Source organism: Fukomys damarensis, unplaced genomic scaffold (assembly GCF_012274545.1).
Source record: "Fukomys damarensis isolate Sample0158 unplaced genomic scaffold, DMR_v1.0_HiC HiC_scaffold_30, whole genome shotgun sequence".
In the NCBI taxonomy this organism is placed as follows: Eukaryota; Metazoa; Chordata; class Mammalia; order Rodentia; family Bathyergidae; genus Fukomys; species Fukomys damarensis.
In genome coordinates this window covers 37,417,178-37,429,267 of record NW_022900942.1, presented here as the reverse complement: position 1 = coordinate 37,429,267, position 12,090 = coordinate 37,417,178, and positions in this window count along the sequence as shown.

The following is a 12,090-nucleotide window of genomic DNA, read 5'->3' as shown; positions in this document are numbered from 1 at the left end:
AAAAAAAAAAAAAAAAAAAAGTGCTAAGTCATTATGTCTGCAACTATCACCTCTTCCATCTCTTTCTGGAATTCTGAGTAGCCATATGGAATACTGTCTCACTCTGTACTACATGCCTTGTAAATTCTCTTCATGCCCTGACTTCTGATTAATTCATTTAGATCTACCTTCGGTTTACTGATTCTCTCCTCAGCTATGTTTACTTAAGCAACTCATTTCAATTTCAATTTCAATTATTATATGTATATTTTATTTCTGGAATATCTCTGATTCGTACAAATATGTTTGGTATATATTTAGGACCTTTTGTTGCTTGCAAGTATTTCCATACATCTTTTTACTTCATAGTTATACTTAATATAGTTAGTAATATAATCAGTATTTTATGTCAATTTTTCTGTATTGATCTGCTGCCTATGATTCTGATAGCCCTCACTCATAATGTCTTTATTTCTTGTATGTTTTGTGATTTCTGGCTCTGAGTTGTACATTTTGCGTGTAACTTTATCTATGGGAATTCTTGATAGATTTAATATTTACCCAGAAAGGATTTGCATTCTTTCTGTTAGTCATCTGTACACTTTTAACCTTGGGCCACTTTGCAAAAACTTCATTGAAGCCGGGGATTTAGCTCAGTAGTTCTGCTGCCTGCCTCACCCGAGTTTGATTGTTGTGTCCGGATCATGATATCCCCAAGACTACCAAGGAGTCGAGTCCGATGCAATCACATGAGGGGTTTATTGCAAGCTTGAGCCTGGACTCCCAGACCTCACTGATGCAGCGGTTCTGTACTGAAAGCCCCGAACCCAATTTCAAATAGGCTTTTTATCAGCGAAGAAGCAGAACTAGGGGCTTTCTAGGCGGGTCAGTGCCTGATTGGTTAACATTTCGAAAATGCAGGCAGGGGACAAAGGTCTGCTGATTTGAGTTGGTGGTCAGCAGTCACGTACTCGGCAGTCACACAATGATAATTAACAGATACCTACAGGATGGTTCAAAGGCCAAGACATTCAGGATGAACAAACAGTTTGACAATTAACTTGGGGTCTCTATATATCTCATAGTCTAGAACCACTAATTTACCCGTTAATCCAGATCCGGACTTCAAACAGTGTAAGATTGCCTTACATTCCTAGGCCAGGGTTTGAACAAAGGTCGGAATTACCGCTACAATGGGAGGGGGGTTAGAGCACTGTCTCCTAGGCCCTTTGTCATTTAGCATGGGCTTGTAATTTGGTCAAAAGGGTGCTTTGGGGTTTTTCCAGTAACTGGGCAGTGACCTGATCACAAAATGGAGTAACTTTTTCAAAATGGAGTCAGTTTGGTCTCTACATGATCCCCAAGACCAAAACCAAAACCAAAACAAAAAAGCAAAACAAAACTTTATTGAAGTGTCATGCACAAACCGTAATATTCATTTATTTTAAATATAAAAATTCAATGAGATTTAGTAAATTTATAGTGTTGTGCAACCATTGTCATGATCCAATTTTAAACCTTTTTCATAATTCTCCAAAGCCCCCTTTGCCTGTTTATAATAATTCACTATTTTCACTCCAGCCCCAAGTATTTATGAGTATTTTCTTTCTCTATAGATTTGGGTGTTTTGCTTATTTTACATAAATGAAACCATACATATGTAGTCTTTTATATATGGCTCCTTTTACTTAGTATATTATTATTATTTTTTGATACTAGGTCTCAAACTTGGAACCTTGTGCTTGTGAGGCAGGTGGCGGCACCACTGAGCCAGCCCCATCAGTGTAATGTTTTGAGGTTCATCTATGTTACCATGAGTATTTTAAGTTAAAGTCTAAACTTGAAATGTGTTGGGCTATATAAGTAGCATAAAGTGAGACCCAAATACTGTATAGAGGCCAGCTCATAGATACAAGTTTTTTCCTCTGAGGCTAAATTAGACAAGATAGCTTGTTGTCTGTGTCTGAGCAGCAGTCTTATTTATCATATGTTCTTTTATAGAGGGTGTAGCTGTTTTTGACCCCTCCTTTATGTGAGTGTCCTCTTAGACCTCTAATTTATCTCCAGTGCTGCCATCAAAATGGAAACTCAGGGTCTTCAGTTCTCAGAAGGGACCCTCAGGGAAAAGCCAGCTTTAGTATTCAGTACCTAGAATTATTGCTTTTACTTTATCTTTTGCCTCTTTGTGTTTCTTGTAATTATGCAAGCTCAACAATGTTTTTAGACACACACACACACACACACACACACACACATGTATGTATTTTCCCTAGTATTTCAGATATTTTCATGGAAAGAGGCCTTCAGGATATTCCAACTGCCATTCTGCCCAAAGTAGTAGATGACTTAGGGAAGTCATTTAATCAAATGTTTGGATCTCAAGGAAGTGGAGAATGAGGGGGAATCTTCCCATTCTGAGTCCTTGTCTGCTACCTCCTCCCTAGCCCCTCTTGTCTCCATAATCTGATTGGTAATATCATTCATGGGTTCACTTTGTGTAGCAGTAGTTTGATGCCACACCTGCACACTCATTCCCTCATACACCTTTGCTAATCCTTTTCTGTGCCTGGGGGGTCAGTAAAAACAGCAACAAGGGGAACTGCTAACGTCTCCATTCAACCTAAAACTTGTGAATATTTATAGTTGAGGTGGAAAGGGCAGTGATTAGAGTTAAGGAGTATGAGGCACAGAGAGGCAAAATCGCTTGCCCTGTTTCACAGGGAGCTGGTATTTGAACTCAGACCCACAGATTCCCCGGGACAATGCTTCTACCCTGTCTTTCTGCTCCTTCTGGAGACTAAGGAAACTGGAGAAGGAGGTCCCAGCAGTGGTGCATTCACTAATTTAAGAAATACAGTTTTAGACAGTTTGTGATTTCTATCTTTGATTTCTTTGTCTTTATTGCTCATTGTTATGTAAGAGTAGCAGTGAAGAAAATAAATAAAAGCACAAAACAACTGCCACTTACATGTTTCTGTTTTTAAACAATAGGCTCATCCCGAGGAAATTTCTGAGTTTGCACCATGTTAGAGGTGGTCAGCTGGTGGAGGAAAACAGAGGGAGGAGCCCAGAGTCTCAATCTCAGTCCATCAGCCCCTCTTAAAGAAGTTTATTTTTTTCAGAACGGATAATGTTACTAATGTCCTTTGTAGCAAATTTCAAGAACAGACAAACATGGCTTAGATGGATATCCTTGGTGAATGAAATATCATTAGAAACAAGCTCCTAGTGTTCACACTATCATTTCAGAGATTTCTGATGGCTTCACTTGAGTGCTGCCCTGTACAGAGCTGGCAGAAACCCATGACACGGTGTGTGCTTGCTGGCAAGGAGGCTCCTTCCTTGTTAGGGGAGAGAGGGAGAAGCAGGCAGGTGCCACTTAGTCACCTGCACTGCAGACTGCAGCAAATCCTGGACAAAATCTGCAGATTTGCTTGTGTGTGGTTATCAGATGCTGCATACAAGCTGACTTAGGCTTTGTCTGACTGGTGCCCAAATGCCGCCGTGGGGAGAAAATAGAGAAGTCAGGATGGCCACCTGCGTCCAGAGATGGACAGTCACAGCCTCAGGACAATTCCTAACCAAAAATCAGCTGTTGGACTGAATTCAATAGTTAAAATAAAAGATAGGGGTGTTGATTAAAAAAAAAATACAGTGGAAATTCTGTGCTTTTTTTCTGGTTTTTCGCCAGGAATACTTTGAGGAAAAAATTTGATTGTAAGAAGAAAACCCAAGGCAATCCCTTTCTTCTTCTTAGAGAACAAGCTCCTTAGGGTTTCATTTGTATGAAGGTAGATTCAAAACAGCTGAAATTGTGCACATCTAATTGGATAAAATTTGAGTCTTTTCCTAGAGCTTTACTGAAATAAAAGCAAAAACACAGCCCAGAAACATGATGAAGTGTTCTTTAGGTGACAAAGATTTGAAACTGCTGCTCTGAGCACTCACAAGAGATCCATTCCTACAGCAGCCTTCAAGGCCACCCTGCCAGGATGGTGCTGAATTGGCACTTTTTTCCTGCTGTATATAAGTAAGAAATGCACACATGAATATAGGTGCAGCAATAAAAATCACAATGACTAATTGGAGCTCTTGCCAAATCTTAAGATGATTTGGTTTTCATTTGATTCCCTTGGAAATAGTAGGACAAAAAGCAAGAGGAAGGAACGCATCTGGCTGAAGGCCTCAGGATGTCTCTAACGCTGTCTGCACCCTGCTCATCCCTCCTAGGTGCTAACTGTTCCGATACATACCTGTAGCTTCTGACTACAAGCACATATGTCTCCTTGGAATCTGGAAGCACTGGGGACTTTAAGCCCTTGGAAGCGGCTCCTACCAATGGCTGAGGAAGTAGTATAAATAGCCTTCCCCGCCCTTGTCTAGTAGGACAACTTTGTGGCTTTACCTACACTGTCTTCTCTCATGACTGAGCACCAGCTATGCACAATAGCCACATGACTTATCACACACTCATTGCTGGCTTCCTTCTCTTCCCTGCCTCACGTCCCCGCTTCACTTCCGATGCTTTCTGGGATTATCTTCCCCCAGAAGCATTTGTTCTTAAATCCTGGTTTCAGGTCTATTCCTGAGAGACTCTAATCATGCTACAAGTGAAATATATTCTCTTAACTGAAAGTTCTGTGCGACATCTGATTTTATTGTCCCACTGATTTAGCCATAGATTCAAAGCATATTAAAGTCGAGAGTGCAGAAGAGGGGACGGTAACTCAGGCCATGCAGTCAAATGGCTGCAAGAGATGGCACCGGAAGCCAGTGGTCCTGACTCTCAAGCTGGTGTTCCCCAAACCCCATAGATTACTGCAATGGACATCCTTCAATTTCCACATTGAGCCAAGTATTCCTAGTTTCAAGCTTATATCTTGAGAAATTACTGATTTTCTCTTTTCTCAGAGAAGCAAGACTTTCATGAAATCAATATCCCTACCCACCCCTTTCTTCTTAGTCATATTATCTTGGGTCGACAGATCATTATGTATTTTTTTTCTTTTATTTACTTGACAAATCTCATTGTGTACCTAGTTGGGTCTGAGACATTGCACTTTTGTCATCACACAGTACCATCTTCCCTGCCCTCCTAGAGCTTACAGTCTGGAAGAACAGGGACCAGGGGAGCAGAAAATGAAAACTCAGAGTGAAAGGTGGGAGGCAAAATGTAGGCAAACACAGAGGAGGGGCACAGAGCCTGGAGTAAAAGTTTCCAGGGAGTCTTCCAGAAAGAAAGATATGTGAGCTGGGGCCAAAGGTTGTGTAGAAGGGGTGGGGCAGGGGTGTGTGTTCCAGCAAAGAGAAAGGCTTCCAATAGGAAGGCTTTTGGGAGACAGCATGGCCCTTTGAGGGAGCTGAAAGAGGTGCAGTCTGTCTGTAGCTTAAAGAGTGGGGACAAGCAGATGGGGCCTGAGAGGAACACCTGGTCCAGGTCACCAAGGATGTTGGCAGGCATACAAGGAGATGAGACAGCATTCAGAGGATAATGAAGAGATATCCAGATAGTTGAAGCAGAAGAGTGCCCAAGCCAAGTTTTGTGTTAGAAAGACTACCTTGGTTTTCTGCACAGAATAGATTAGAAAGATAAAAGCCAGGGAAAGAGCAACTAGTTCAGTGAGCTAGTCAGTGGCTTGATCAGGTTAGCTGCCATTCATCAGTATTTGTTTTCCCTACATATCTAAATACTACTTAAAGAAAGTCCATACGCTGTATTTGATTGATTTGTATTAAACTTTCTAAAGAAAAATTGAGCTTACTTTTTAAAGAATAGCTTTGAGTTTAGAACAGCAAAATTGAGGAGAAGAAGGTACAGAGATTTTCCATATACCCCTTGTCCCGCTAGACAGGCACAGCCTCCCCCATTATCATTATCTCCTATCGGTGCTGGCCGTTTGTTGCCATTGAAGGGCCTATATCGGGATGTCATTGACCTCCACAGACCGTGGCATACACCACAGTTCATGCTTGGTGTTGTGCATTTTATGGGTAATGACACGTGGAAGTATCTACCATTATAGCATCATACAGAATAGTCTCACTGCCCTAATGATCCTTCATCTCCACATATTCATTTGCCTTTTCTAGATGATCATACAACTTGGAACCCTATTGTACAGAGTCTTTTCAGATTGGCTTTCTTCACTATATATTTAGGTTTCCTCCAATGCTTGGCAGCTCATTTCTTTTTAGTGCTGAATAATATTCCATTATCTGGATACATCACAGTCTATTTATTCATCTACTGAAACACATCTTGGTTGCTTCCAAGTTTTTCCGATGATGAATAAAGCAGCTATAGGTGTATTTTTTGTGTGGACATAGGTTTTCAACACCTTTCAGTGAATACCAAAGAACACAAGTGCCGAGTGCCTTAACTTCCAGTCTATAGGTTTCCTCCCCACCCCCTTGCAGAGGTTTGAACTCAGGGCTTCGTGTATGCTAAGCACATGCTCTGCTATGGAGCTACGCTCTCAGTCCTTCCCTATCTCTTTTTATCCTTTCATTCAGTTTATTGTGAAAACTGGGCTGTCTGTTTTATAGACATTTCATTTTGGACTTTTCTACCTGCATCCCTGTGATGTTATCTTGTGTTCTTTCTCTCTAATAGAATAGAGATTCCTATAAATTGGTCATTAAATTTAGAAGTGTGATCTATTTCAAATTTAAATTTTATGATAAGAATAGGTTATAGGGGGTTGTGTACCTTCCAAAGCCTTTTTGTCAAGGGATTGTAAAGATGGAATGTGGTAAGGTTAGTGAGGGAAATTATTCATAGAGATTTGGGGGACCTATTGCTAAGTTCTTTAACTTGTTAGATAACTGATTGTTTTTTTTCCCTTCTCATATTTGTTTTTATTTTATTTTGTACAGCTTTAGGTATAATTAACAAATACTGTATATGTGTATATGGTATACTATGGGATATATATTTTTAATTTTTTTTTATTAGTACATGTTTGCAGTCCATAATGATTACATTTCTTGTGGGGAATCAGTACATGTACACAACACATCTCGTGGCTATTGACCTGTGCATAAAACCAGCTACTAGTTGGAGGTTTGAGGTGTGTGTGTGTTTATCTATATGTCTTTATGTCTCCAGGATAAGAAAGTGATGTGTAACCAGGTTTGCCAAATTTTCTGTTTTCTCAAGGAAATGGAACCCAGTAATAAGAAATACCATATTTTGATATCAACAGCAAAGACTGTCATAGGAATTGTGGTCACACAGACCAAAAGAAATAGGGTTTCTGCTTCTGATCTGACACTGTTGTGGCAAGCACTTTCACTTGCTAACCTCTCCCTCTTTAATTTTTCAATTGGTGTATAGCAATTACATTAGTTGTTGTATTTAATACATTGTATATTTGTTCTTGGTCTTTTATGACTACTGCTAATTAACTGTACAGTCTTTTATTAGTGTTTCAAATTCTAATTACTGCAGTACCAGGAAGTTTTAATATTGTTTAGATTGCACTGCTTGTTTATTGACTTCCAGGTTTTCCTCCAGCAACTCAAGTTATGAATCTCAGTGAGTTGGTTTTCATTAAAGAAGAACATCCTAGTTTAAAAAACTCTTCTTTGTTAATGAACAAAAGGGTGAAGGACCAATTCCTTGGAGTTGGAGTTAAGGTGGGAGAGTGGCAGTGCCCATCTATGGTTTTCAAGGAGTTGGGGGAATTTCTGTGGCTGGTAAGGAAATGCCAGTGTAGCATGCAAATCCTCCTCCTGTTCCTAATGGGCTGGTTCTCTGCCTGTCCTGCCCACAAAGCATTGCCTTGTCTCACTCCACACAGTTCTCAGTGGGAATGTCTTTCTAGACTCTTCATGAAGCCTTCCCCAGCTCCAGCCTCCCCAGAATTCTGCAGTCTGAACCCCAGCTTATCATGTACATTTTCCTTCTGCCATTCATTAATCACCTCTGATGTGTTTTCATCATGTCTCGGCCTGATACATAAAATTTAAGAGTATAAGGGTCCTCTCCTGTATGTCTTCAGTACACCCTACCAGTCACGTAATGCTGCAGACATTTCAGCACTTGTTGCTCATTGTCCTGTTTGTGGAAGAGGAAGGGTGTAGAATGAATTGTTAAGAAACTTATGATCTGTGTCCATAGATTTAAATGTAGAATCATAAAATCACTGACAGTCAGGTCATCACACATATGTTGAAATCACCTGTCAAGAACAATGTCAACCATAGAGATGCAAAGATGATGCAAACGTTAGGCTTATATCCTGCTGGAGGAGATGCAGTCATGGAACATGTGGCTCTATTATGTCATAGTTGGTGCTATGCTAGAGGTGAGCACAGGCGATGGGGTGCCAGAGGAAAGGCTGAGAAAGTGCATTTCTGAGGTCTCCTTCATCCCTTCTGCCTCACTTTTGACTTCAGTAAGTACACTTTTCCAAGAATGGAATTCTGTACCACTCTGGGGGTGGCCTCAGGAAAACTACCAGCCTCCCCAAGTTTCAGCTCACTTAGATGAGGAAGGGGGACAATCACTTTCCATTCATAGGGGAAAGATGAGGATTCAATAAGATGATTTGCAGGGGTCTGGTGCATCATGAACACTCAGTAAGTGTTAGCTGTTAGAATATGACTAGAAAATGTTTTTCTGGCTTTATTTCTTTTCTTTTTCCTATTCCTAGAACTTAAGCTCCTTTCCTGTGATGCTACATATGCTGTTCAGCCACAGAAAAATGTCTCCCTGGATACTTGTATCTCATTCATTACCAGGACCCCCGACTGGACAAGGAGAAGATAGGGAGGGAACCAGATTAGATGCCCTGCCCCTTGAGCCTACTTTTCATCATGTCTGCTGCCTTTGCTGGGCTTATTCTTTACCAAGTGTAGAGCTGAGGGGTGAGGATTTCTGTCTGTCCCATTGGGACAAAGGAGGTGAATGAGTTAACATTTACAAAGTGCTTTGAGCTCCTTGGAGAAAAGGCACAATCTGAGTATTCTCATTAGTGCATGAATAATAGATGAGCATAAAGCACTCTGCAAATATGAAGTTCTTTAGCAATGCTAAATAATACTTCCACCAATCTACCCGTGAGGGGAGGGGCCCACTCAAGCTCTGATGGTCCTGGTCTTCACTGTCACTAATGTAGAGTGTGATTTTAGGCAGAATCATTTCACCTCTCTGAGGTTCAGAGAATAGGGGTCAGAATGGGTCATGCTGAAGGTGACTCTTAATTTGCTTCTTTTTTAGTGTTTTCTGTTGGATGGAGAAATGACTACAGCAGAAGTCAAAGCAGTCCTCTGTGGGTGAAAGTGCTGATTTCTCCAAAGCAGGAACAGCTACTGCGTGGAGATTCGAGCAGTGGCTACACCTTCCCCCACCTCCTCTTTAGTGCTACTAACAAGGGTTTGGATTTTCTATGGGGGTAGGTTGAAGAGTCTTGCCCCCATTACACAGTCTGACAGCCTGTCTATGGAGAAAAGACCTCCTAGATGTGAATCCTAGAAAATGTTTTAGTTACCATATCCTTTTTGAAAAAATTGTGGTAGGATACATTTCAGCTTTTTGAAGTGTATCTTTCAGTAGTGTTAATTACATCCACATTATTGTGCTCTGACCTTCAGACCACTTTTCTTCTTGCAAAATGAACACCTCATCCCCATTAAACCACGAATCTCCTCAACACTCCCAGGCCCTCTACTTTCTGTTTGGCTGAATTTGACTCCTTTAGGTCCCTCATAGAAATGGAGTCATATGGTAGCTGTCTTTCTGTGATTGTTTTATTTCACTTAGTGTAATGTTTTTGACGCTCGTTCATGTTGCATCACGTGTACAGATTCCCTTCCTCCAAAGACTGAACAATATTTCATTGACTGTATCCGCCACATCTTGTTTATTAATTCATCTGTTGGTGGGCACAGGTTGTTTCTACCTTTGCTTCCAGCTACTAGGAACAATGCTTCTGTCATCATAAGTGTACAGATATCTCCTTGATGGGGGGATGGATATGAGTAAAATATATTATACATATTGAACCCCCCAATGTGAAACTAAGGAGGAGCACAGTGCAAAGGGAGTAACTGAAGAGAGATTGATCAAAATATGTTATGTGCACGTGCAAATCTGCCAAAATAAAACCCATTAATCTGTATAACCAATAAAAAGAGAATGAGAAGAAAAAGAAAAATCAAATTGCAGTGTAGTTACTGTGGTTGGGTTTGCACTCCAGTCCTGCAGAAAAACAAAAACAAACAAGCCAAAAAAATCTCTTTGAGTTCATGCTTTTAGTTCTTTTGGGTATAGACCCAGAAATGGCATTACTGGATCATGTGACAATCCTATTTTCAGGTTTTTAAGGAAATAACCATATCAATTCGTCTTCCAAAAAATGCAGAATTGAAAGAGAATCTTTGATGACTGCAGATTGCAGAGTTCCCTACACCAAGGGTCCTGCCCCACATTTGTATTTACTGAATTATGATGCTGAAGATAGTGTGCATTTTATCAAGAGAAGTACAGAAGTTTAGAATTTGGGGTTTGGGTGGGATGCTTGGGGCTTGCAATTGAAGGACCTATCCTTTGACTTGGATTTATCTGGGGCCCAGGAGTGCACAGTCTGACAAGCAGGAGTTGTCTTTGGATAGGGCAACTCTAACTGAAGGTATCAAGGTAAAATCTACCTCCCTTAACTTTGCCCACTGGCCTAATGGAGCAGCACAGAACCAGTCCCTGCCTTTTACACATGGCCCTTACGGTGTTTTAAGGCAAATATAAGGTAGCTTCGAGTCGTCTCTCCAATCTGCTTTGTTGTCCTTGCCAGGCACTTCTTACCACCCTTGGCTTTAGATGTAGAGATAGGTATGTGGCACCTTTTCAGAATTCCCAGTATCCCCAACAGAGGTTTGAATGATTTCACCCATGCCAGCTGTGCTTAGCTTACTCAAAATATGGATAGGTCTCACCTGCTTTGCACCCCTGTTCCTTGCTCCTGAAGTCTGCCAGATTTGGGGAAATCACCAGCTAGGAAGAGGATGACATTTCCTACAGAAAATGCATAGGACATGGAGGTCTCCTTCCAAGGACAGATCAGATTAGATGTATCAGCTGAGCTGTGTGTGGCTGCAAGTAACACTTGACTAGCCATGGCATTTAATTAGCGCATGTAACCGGAAGTCTTAGATTTGGTGTGGGGGCTTAGTGATCTAGGAACCAAGCTCTTTCCATGAAACCCTAGGCTTTTGCCTTTTGTTTTAAATCTTAATTGCTTCATACTCACAAGTAGTGGCCTCAGCTCCAAACAGAAAGGCCTCCCATACTCAAAGTTGGAAGGAAATGGAAGTCCACCTCTTTATCTCTTTTTTGAATAGGAAAAAATATTCATCCAAGAGGCTCCTCCAAGCAAGCTTCCCTTTACTTCTCTTACTGATCTGAGTCGCAAGTTCCCACCTAGAACAGTCACTGTCCATTAAGAATGGTTTTACATGCTGAGTGAACCAATTGTACTTGATACTTTGGGGACAGAGATATGTTGCTACCTGTGCAACAGTGGGATTCTGCACCCTCAAGGAAGCAGGGAGGAGGGCTGTGACCAGACAATTGACCATGTCCACCACGGATGTATCACTCAGAGGAAGAATAGAGAATGACCATAGTTTTTATTTATAAACGTGTAATTTATAGAGGCATAGTTCATTAAGGGAATTTTGAACTTCTGTGTTAAACTTACCAAGATAGAAAGACAACATACCGTGGCTATTTCTTAAATATTCCTTCTTCAATATTTCTTTTCTTTTCTTGTTTTTTTTTTTTTTTTTTTTGGTACTGGGGATCAAACTCTGGTCCTTGCGCTTGCAAGGCAGGTGCTGGAACTGCTGATCTAAATCCCCGGCCCTGGATATTTCTTAAATATTCAACCATTCTTGACTTTTTCCCAGCTCTGCTATATAGATAATAGCATATCTGATTAACATTGCATCGTGCACAAATCATCTTCACATATGTTATCCATTGATCTTCATGAAAACTACATGGACTGGGTATTATTATAATTAAAAAAATTATTAGTACATGTTTATAGAACATTATGAATATATTCATTGTGGAGAACTGATACATGCACATAATAAATCTCAATTATT